Source organism: Otolemur garnettii, unplaced genomic scaffold (genome assembly GCF_000181295.1).
Source record: "Otolemur garnettii isolate 467f Iridium unplaced genomic scaffold, OtoGar3 scaffold00063, whole genome shotgun sequence".
Taxonomy (NCBI): Eukaryota; Metazoa; Chordata; class Mammalia; order Primates; family Galagidae; genus Otolemur; species Otolemur garnettii.
Genome location: NW_003852458.1, coordinates 7,627,804 through 7,638,374, shown reverse-complemented (window position 1 = coordinate 7,638,374; position 10,571 = coordinate 7,627,804). Strand labels below are relative to the sequence as shown.

Genomic DNA, 10,571 nt, shown 5'->3' with positions numbered 1-10,571 from the left:
TCTTTCCCTCAAAGATCAGGAACTAGATAAGGATGCCCACTGTAGCTACTTCTATTCAACTTAATGCTAGAAATCCTAGCAAGAGCAATTAGACCAAAAAAAAAAAAAAAAGGCAGACACATAATGAGGGAAGAAGTAAAATCATCTCTTTTTGGACATGATATGATCTTATGTATAGAAAACTCTAAAGACTCCACCAGAAAAAAAAAAAAAAAAACTATTGGAACCAATAAATTCTGTAATGTTGCAGGATAAAAATATCAATATATAAAATGATTGCATTTCTCTATACAACTAATGAAGTGCTGAAAAAGATGCTAAAAATCTCATTTATAATAGCATCAGTGAAAATAAAATACACTAGAATAAATTTAATCAAAGAAGTGAAAGATCAGTTCAGTTGAAACTATAAAACATTGGAGAGGAAAAAAAAACATTGGAGAAAGAAATCTTAAAAGACACAAATAAGTGAAAATATATCCCATGTTCATGGTTTAGAAGAATTAATATTATCAAAATGTCCGTACCAATGGCGTTTTTTGTTTTTGTTTTGTTTTGTTTTTAGCAGAAAAAAAAGCTTTAAAATTTCTTTGGAACCTCAAAAGATGCCAAATATCTGAAGCAATCTTGAACAAGAAGAAGGAATCTGGAGGTATCAAACTTCCTGATTTTAAATTGTGCTATGTACTTTCCATAATCAACACAGTATGATACTGAGATAAAAAACAGAAACATAGACAAATGGAACAGAAATAAACCCACATACAGTCAACTCATGTTCAACAAATATGCCAAGAATACATAATGGCACCCCCATGTTCTTCTTTGAATAATGGAACCCCCTTGTCATTATTCAAATGACAAGGAAGCAGCCTACGTGTCTGTCAATGGCTACATGGACAAAACATTGTGATATAGACACACATAGACACACACACAGAGGAATGGCATTCAGCTAGATGAAGATGGAGATCATTATGCTAACTGAAATAAGCTAAACACAGAAAGACAAATGCTACATGATTTCACTTACAACAAAATCTAAAAAATGTGAACTCAGACCAAGAGTAAAAGGTGATTATTGGGTGTGGAGGTTTGGGAGATTCAAGAAGTTAATCAAATGACACAAACTTTCCATTTTAAGATGACTAAGTCCTAGACACCTAAGGTACAGCATTAAGAATATATTACACACTGAAATTTGCTAAGGGAATAGATCTTAAGTATTTTTACCATTAAAAAAAATGGTAACACTGCAAACTGATGGATATGTTAAGGAGATTGTAGTAATCACTTTACGATATATGTAAATAGTCAACTATTTTAAATTGCACACTTACTTCATGGATACCCTGTATATAAACACCACATTGTATGTCTAAATAGAAGAAATTTTTAGCAACCAATCCTAACCAGATAAAGCTGTAGAAAAAGCCCAGCAAAACAACTCTTGGACAGTTTAGCATAGTATTTCAGGAGCCTTCTGAATATTCTTCACTCTAGATTGTACATTCTTTCTCCTACACCGAGCTCCTCTGTTTATGTTCAAACTAAGTGAAAGATCTATCATCTCTACAGTGACTAAACATGTCTTTCATACCATGATTACTGCCAGTTGTCCACTTGCAGCACTAAAGGAACAGATGTTAAGGGACATGGGCAATTTTTAGTTGTAGGCATAAACAGACTAATTCCCTAGGCTCCCTGAATATAGCAAAGTGAGGTCAGGCCTTGGTAAAATATGAGGGATGCCATTGTTAGGATTTTATGCAATCTTTATGAGGTTTTGTTTTTGTTTATTTTGTTCAAAATAAAAAAGTCTCTCTTAACTTTCTTCACTATGAAATTTATAGCACGTAGAATACTACTTAACATGTAGTAAGATTCAATGGATATTTTTTGAATAAATGAAATCTGTCTTTTATGATGTGATCCTAGGCAAGTTACTACCACCAAAAGTCATTTGTGTTTATTAAGGAAAGAGTATGACTGAGAAACTCAAATATATTGTGAATCAATAATTTTATAAATGATCCTGGGGAATGAATAGAAAAGTACTGTTTTCTTTTCTTTGATATCTAGGCAGAGGGCAGTTGGAGTGAAAAGAGGAATGTCCTTGAGGAGTAATGAAAATTCAGATTTTAAGAGCAAATATTTAGTCTGCAGGCCTCCAGCGACAAAGGATTCCTAAAAAAGAAAGAACATATGGGGATGTGAAATACCACTATTGGGAAAAGAAAAAAAACATTACAGGAGATTATTCTGAATTAAGGCATTCACAAAGATGCACAAGAAGTAAAAATTGAAAATCTGGAGAGGAACACAGGCAGAGACCTAAAAAGGAGAGTTTTCCTAAGTTTCTTTTAAGATACCAAAGTTCTACTTACTACAGGAACTCAGCAACGTGAAATACAAAGCGGTATTGACTTTCTTGGTTTTCCAACCTTTCAGGAAAGGCCCGCCCCTCACTTGATAAAAAGTACGGCCTTTGAAATAAAATTCTGGCTCAGCTGATCATGTAATCTCTTGGAAACTCGCTTCTTTTATCTCTCAGACACAGACACAATACTGAGATTCGTTGAGGCGGTAAAGTATTGTAAGTATTTAGTATAGTGGCTTAGCAGGTAATCTTCCTTTTCCTTCCCACCTTCCTCCTTCTCTGTCCTCTTTCTTCTCTTCCTCTCTCCCTCCCCAAGGAAAGAAAAGCTACTCTGTACTTAATGGAACCATAGGTGCTCTGTGAGATCTAGGGAAAATTTGATTCCATCCAATTTGTTAAGTGCCAGTAACCCTGATACTTCCTTGGCTCTCCCTTGTCAGGGAAGCAAAAGCAAAATCTGATGTGGTCCCTTTACAATATTTGGGGGGAGTCAAGATAATGAACACAATGCAAAGAGTCATAGGTAAGTGATTTAATGCCAAATTAAATACAGGCAAGTATCATACAGTACAACGAATAATGTCTGTGCCCTAGTGAGGAGGAAGGAAAATCAGTCTGCTTACCAGTTTCAGCACAGAGCATAAGGACTACTGGCTTTGCTGATTTTTCTAGGAAAATTCCTGCTTCTGCTGAACAATGAGGGAGACTATTTTCTCACAACTCACTCATGAATCTGTGTGACCCATACTTACAAATAAAATAAATTATTATGTTAAGCAAATACTGGAACTGAAAGAGGATATATTGATTTCCAAAGAAGTGGTTTTCTTTGGGGGGGAAGGGGCAATTCTGTGCATCTTTAAGAATGTAAATTTACTTAATCTTAAATTTCTTAAATCTTATATGATTTGGAATTAAATTACAAAATTATCACAAAATTAAAACATCCGAGTTGAAAGAAAATTGATGTGCCTCTCTTATTCTACTACTATTTTCCATATTTAATTTATGATACCAGTTATATACAAATTGTTTTTCCATACTTAACTAGGTGTTCTATAATTTAACCCAGTTCTGATAACTACCCACAGGTTAAGGGTTTGGTATCACAAGACTTCTGCCACTTCTGATACCAATTACAAGTCCAGGTTGTCACCTGTGCCTTCTAACTAAATATTGAAGTTCTAACTAAATATCGAATATTGAGGGTTCTTGTGACATCCTCCTCATGTTTGATAATTTACTAGAGCAACTCAGGTAAGCTGGGGAAATAGTTTACTTACTAGACTATCAGTTTATTATGAAATGATTACAACTCAGAAATAGCCAGACATGGCTCAGCACCTGTGGCTCAAGCGGCTAAGGCGCCAGCCACATACATCTAAGGTGGTGGGTTCGAATCCCCAGCCCAGGCCCACCAAACAACAATGATGGCTGCAACCAAAAAATGGCTAGGCATTGTGGCGGGCGCCTGGAGTCCCAGCTACTTGGGAGGCTGAGGCAGGAGACTCGCTTGAGCCCAGGAGTTGGAGGTTGCTGTGAGCTGTGATGCCATGGCACTCTACCCAGGGGGATAGCTTGAGGCTCCGTCTCAAAAAAAGAGAAAGAAATAGCCAGACATAAATAAGACATGCCTGAGCAGGGTGTAGACTTCCCATGCCCCCTCCAGGTGTACCACTCTCTCACCCCCTCCACTTACCACTGACTAGGAAGCTCTCCAAACTCCTGGGGTTAGAGTTTTTTGTTGTTGTTCTTTCCTTTTTTTATTTGTCTTCATTACTAGACACAATTGATTAAATTTTTGGTCGTTAGTGACTCACTCAACCTCGAGTCCTCTTCCCTGGAGGTCAGGGGTGAAGGAGGAATGGGAGGGAGGGAACAGAAGCTCTAGCCCTTTAATCACATGGTCAGCTCCCCTTGCAACGAAGTCCCCTTTGTGTGCCAGGAAAAGTGGGGAGCAGAGACCAAGAATACATTTCTTATTATGTCATACCATAGAGAAGGGAGAAAATAAAAATAATCCTAGAGAGATGAACTATTTTAACCTTCATTTCCTTGTCCTTCCTTCAAAATCCATACTATTGGTCAAACCATGGAAGCTTAAAATTATCTTCCATTCCTAGGGATATTTCTGCCATGCTAACAAATGTAATTGAAATGTAAAATACGACTTTTGTGCTTCCTTAATTTCCCATCCTTGCCATAAAAAGGCTTGAATATTTCATTAGACCTGCCACCCCTGAGCATAGTGTGTCATCTTATCAGGGAGAATTGCGGCTGCCATAGAGTTCATGTCGGGGGTGGGGGGTATTAAAATAAATGAAAGTACTTACCAGGTTGGGAAAATCTTGGGAAAGTTGGAAATCTCAAAATACGCAGAGACCCAGCACACTGAGACCCTTTACTGAGAATTACAGTAAACATATGAACAGCTTCTCTACAACCTAAGTCAGTTTTTGGAATCTTTGGGGTTTTTTACCCCACATAACTGAGGGTGTGGAAAGCAACAGTGGTAAGAAAAAAATATGCACAGTTTCCACTCATATCTTTTATTTCATGCTTTCTGCTTTAATATTTCAGCGTGTATAAAATTATTTTGAAGCCTAAGGCATGTGCACTGTGTGTCAGCTCTCCATGTGGCATTGAAACGGGATCCTATGTAGTCCATAAAACCACAGATACTAGATTTACTCAGAGGACAAAAAGAAAAATCACCACTCAAAAGGTCAAGCGATCCACAAGAACAGATGTTCTATCTTAGGGCCCATCATTCAACTTGCTGGTAACAACACTATTTTATCATTTGGAGCCAAATGCAAATCATGGCAACATCAACACTTTGTTAATATTCTGGTGGTAGATGAACTGGCAGCAGGCAGCATCTGGTTAGCTTTGAGAGGAGCTAGCAGCTAGACTTCTCATTAAGTGGGTATGACTTGGCTTGCCACGGGGCTGGCAGGCATTTTTAAAGCTGAGTTACCCTGTAACAAATGCCAGATGCCAGGCTCAATTTATAAACACGCGCTACGTCTCAAATAAATCTGGTTGAACTAGAAAATACTAATGTGCTACATTGGAAACTCTGTGTTCTACTCATTTTGCTTTCCAAAGTTTAACACATACAGCTTAAACAATGGACTCCTGGGGTCCTGGGGTGGGGAAAAAGTAAAGGAAGAACTGGGGGTAGAGGTGTAGAGTGTGACTTGAAAGGAATGGACCTGGCCCACTAGATTGCTGGAGTACAAAGAGAGAGCACTCTTGTTTCATTGCTCAAAAAATGTTTTTAAAAAGACTTTGGGGTCCTTAAGGATCATTTAGATTAAATAAAGAGGGTTTATCTGCTGTTTATTTTAATGCCAAGAAGTAGTGGAGTGGAATCTATGAGACATAAATTGTAGACTTTGCTTTTTTACAAATGATGGAAGCACTCCGACTTTCTAGATCTCATTGTTACTACAAGCAAAATTCGCATTATAATTCCTTCTACCCTACCTATAGCTCAAAAATTTTAAAGATTAAACCAATGAGATAGAACTATGAAAGTTTTATTATTCTGGAGGGTCTCTGGAAAGTTTTAGCAATGTAATTGTATTCTCTATGAGTATCTACTTGTTTCTATTGCTATATATTGTTTTGAAATATTAAATTGTTGTTCTTTGACTTTAAATTGTTACCAAGATGATATCATGTTTGAGTTCATCATTGAATTTGAGTACATGAATTCTTTCTTATTTTTCATATACTAAAATAATTTAGTAGACATTTAAGGTGGAATTTTATTGCCTAGGAAAAGAGATTAGATATTTGTAAATGAAATCCTTCCTTATAAAAGGATAATTTTATGACTGTTAGGATATTTGAAGACAGCTGTTAAAACAGGGTTAAATTCTGGTTTTGCATTTTGGGGTTAGTGACCTTGAGAAACTCATTTGGTACTCTGTGCCTCAGTCTTTATTTCCATAAAATGAAGAAAAGTTTTAAAGTTAAGAAGACATGATGCATATAAAATACTTAGCATAATTCCTGGCTTATAGAAAGCACATTATAAATGTTAGCAGTTAACGTTGACTATTATTTAGAGGTTTGATGAGCAACTGAGGCATAGGAAGTTTAAATAAATTTAGTTTAAGCCAAAATAGTAGAGCCAGGATTTGAACCCCAGTGGTCTGGCTCCAAACTTCCTTCTTTTAATTCTTTTGCCCCTCTACTGAGTTACTTACTATTATACTGATATTTTTTATTTTTTAAATATTAATGCACACTTTTTTCTTTATATTAAAATCAGGCAATGGTCTGACAATCAAAAGGCTGCTTATGGAATACTGTTATGTTAAACTTTACTTACAGGATGTTAAATCCTTAGAACTAACATTTTCCCTAGAAAAAGATTAATGGAAACATCAATTGCTTTCCAGACTTTTGACAGTTGCTGCTTAAAAGGTGATACAAATACTAAATTTAAAAAAAAACAAAAAACCTTTAGTACACAAATGAATTGCTTTTACTTCGGTACACATCCACATTTCAGCATTTAGTGGTCCTGAACAGAATGTGAAAGAATGCAGCCATTTGCCAGGAAGTCAAGCCCGCCAATTTTGGGGATCAGCTGTGCTCACCAGTTCTTTCTGGATCCCTGCTGAGGATTGGATCATGAGAAGCAGCAGCACCAAAACCAAAGTGTGCCCTGAATTCAAGGTTTTTTTGTTCCAGTTGTCAAATTCCAAACTAGACCCCAATTGATTGCAAGGATGACAAAATGAAAGCCCTGTTTAAAACTTCTTTGATTTTTAAAAGCAAAAGCAATTACAGGAAAACAAAACAATTCAGAGAGAGGGTGTGTGCTTACAAGTATCTTCATGTGGGCTTTCTCCAAGTTACCAAGGACTCTGAGAGCTGGCAGGTCTGAGTAACCCTGGTGACTGTTCACCTTATCAAAACCTGAGCTAAAAAAAAATGCATCAGCTGATGATGACAGCAGAGGTGGCAGGGCTGAGGACCCAATTCATTTCCTAGGCTGGTGGAGTGAATAAATGTGATTCCAAAACTAAACAAAGGAGGTCAGAGACTCTTTCCAACCTTACCTGATGGCTTTTGGCCAAAGCAAGGAAGTGTCATGGAAAGTGTTGGGTGGTGACAGTGCAAAGGGGACTTGAGGAGGACAGAGGAGAAAGCAGCACCCCTCGATAAAGGTGGGGGAGAGAAGATATGGGGAAAGCCCTGAATTCCTCACAGAAGGCCAATCTCAGAGGGGAGCAGAGGGGTTACAATCTATGCTTTGGCCAAGGGTTGGAGTGGAGGAGGGTGGGAAAGGGATGATGGCTTTGAGGTGGGCATCATTTAAGACTTAAAGAAATCAGGGGTGCAGACAAAGCACCCCACATACCTAGTAGTAGTCCCACAGGCTGTGACCTGAAACCTTCATGTCTACTCTAACAAGCCCCCAAGCTAGAGGGCTGTTGCAGGGAGGGAAGGAGACAGGGGCAAGGGAAAAGAGAGAAGGCAGAGACCCCAGGCCATGTAATCAGCAGCAAGGTGATTGTGTGATGTGTCTTTTCACAGTTGAGTTAGATGTGCCCCACCAGTTATGATGGGAACTAATTTAAATATACTTTCTTGATCTCAGAAGTTCAGCTACATGGACAGTGGTTACATTTGATGGGATGATTTGTTATAGCACAACTTATGTATTTCAAATGGACAAAATATTAGTATCATTTACAGTATCTTAAGATAAATTGCCTTTGAATGGGAGCTTCCTTTCCAGTACTTTGAGGTCTACAAGACGTATCTAGAAAATTTACTACTGTGGAAAATGAAGACTGCTTAAATCGAATAGGGGGGGAGGGGAAGGGCCTGTGGTTTTCCTTTTGATTAATTGCTATAACACTGTCCTTCAGGTGGCTGAGGGAGTTTCATATTTTCTTTAGACATCATTAGGCGCTGAAGCTCTTGCCAGACAACTTTGATGCTATATGAATTCTGCCATTTTGCTAGCACTGATATGGCTCTTGGGTCCACCACTCCATTAGAACTATTAACTCCATTCATATTAATTTTTGTTACTAATCTTACAAAGGGGGGTGCTTCTGGGTATTTAGGTCCACATTCTATTTTAAGACTGTATATTCGGTTTTCATAAATTGTTCTTGGAGGCCCAATTATCATCCCTGTCCATCTTGTAAGTGTCATGTCTTTGTCATCTTCTAGACCCCAGCTAACTGTGCCATCTCCTACTCCTTTGTGGCCTTTCAAGTTCTTCCAACAGTTGGAAATTGCAAGGGACTTTTACTCCCGAGCCCGTGGTGGCTGCCATCTTGCGTTGCTGTCGCTCAAAGACCTATATACTGATATTTTATAATGCGTGCTTAAAAGTACATTCAATAGGAGCTCAGTATATTAAAGTCTGGCCAGAAGAAATATAGCAGAACTTCTTTTTTTTTTTTTTTTATAAAATATAGCAATGTACATTAATACTATCATGGGGTACAGTGTACTGTTTCTGTATACAATTTGAAATATTTTTATCCAACTGGTTAACATAGCCTTCATGTCTTTTTCTTAGTTATCATGTTAAGACATTTGTAGTCTACACTTAGAGAGATTCACATGTACCCGTATAGGATGAACCATGCAAACTAATACATTCCTTTTGGAAAGACATCTGGAGAACACTTAGAGAACTAAAAATAGACCTGCCATTTGATCCTATAATTCCTCAATTAGGTATATATCCAGAAGACCAAAAATTACACTACAGTAAAGATATTTGTATCAGAATGTTCATTGCAGCCCAGTTCATATTTGCTAGGTCATGGAAGAAGCCCAAGAGCCCATTGATCCACGAATGGATCAATAAATTGTGGTATATGTACACCATGGAATACTATGCAGCCATTAAGAAAGATGGAGATTTTACCTCCTTTGTGTTTACATGGATGGAGCTGGAAAATATTCTTCTTAGCAAAGTATCCCAAGAATGGAAGAAAAAATATGGCAGAACTTCTATCTTGCGAATGATTAAGATACAATCTTTCTAAGTGTATAGATAGTAAATAAAATAGAAAATCAGGATAATGGCTTGGTATAAAAGATAAAAAGATTTGAGAAGTTTTTAAATTTAAGGTTTACCCATTCTGTTTTTCTGTTCTGCTTAACACTTAACACTACTTAAAGACAAGTAGTACATAGTCCTTGTGTGAAGCAGTTCACAGTGCTTAGGGACAAAGCATGAGGATCATGACTTTTCAATGTACCTCATATTCTGATGGCACAGTCACACGATTTCAGAAAAGAGTCACTGGAGTCAATACTGGCATGGGGGAGAGGGGTCAGGTGTGGAGTGGAAGGGAAGTATCCAGAAAGATTCTTAGATTAGGGGAACTTAAATGGAGTCTCAGTGGTGGTAAAGGATGGGGAACGTTTCCAGGAAAGACCTGGAAAAACCTGGCAAATTCAGAGCTGTGTCAGAACCCCCGATAGGAAGCATTGATTTGCGGCTGTGGTAAGAGAATGGTTATCTAGGAAAAAAGATACCATAAAAGGGTGTAGACTCTGGTTTGAAGGAAGATGTTTGGCAAGATAATTCTGATAGTGAATGAATAAGGGTAAAAGGGGTATGGCCAGAAATGAAAAACAAAACAAATCAATAAGGACATTGTTGCTGTAATCTAGATAAAAAATGATGATGGCATGAGTTTAGGTGGCAGATGGATGAAAACAAGGGATAGAGCAGGGAGAGGTCACAACTGGCACACAAGGTGACAGTCACATTTCTGGAGTGGGCAGCTCAGGGCACAAAGTAATCCAACGGGTTCCTTAGGACCTTTCAGGGATTTTTTTTTTGTCTTATTTTTTTTTTTATCATCTTCATAATTGGCTTAGTGTCTAGAACTTTACAAAGGTATGAAGGCAGTTGCCAAGAAAACATGCATCAGTAGGTGTCAGGTTCAGAAATCTTAGTAACACCTCACCTCGTCCGTCCACTCTCAGGCACCAGTGGGGCAGGCGATGGCTCTCGTTGGTGATTTTCTTCCTGCCTTAAAATTCAAGTCTATCCTTTTTATATAAAGAACTCCAAAGTAAAATGTGATGCCTGGGTAAAAACTTATTTTTTTAATACTAAGCAGTGAATTTCAAAGATAGAGGTTGAAAAATCTTCAGATTGGCAGAAGGTAATACCTGACCTTAACTT

The 10,571-nt window shown here is 37.7% G+C and overlaps 1 pseudogene; it reads right to left on the bottom strand.

Annotated features, from left to right (window-relative positions):
- Positions 1-8,251: 8,251 nt before the first annotated feature.
- LOC105887289 lies at positions 8,252-8,693 on the bottom strand (annotated as a pseudogene).
- Positions 8,694-10,571: the final 1,878 nt, after the last annotated feature.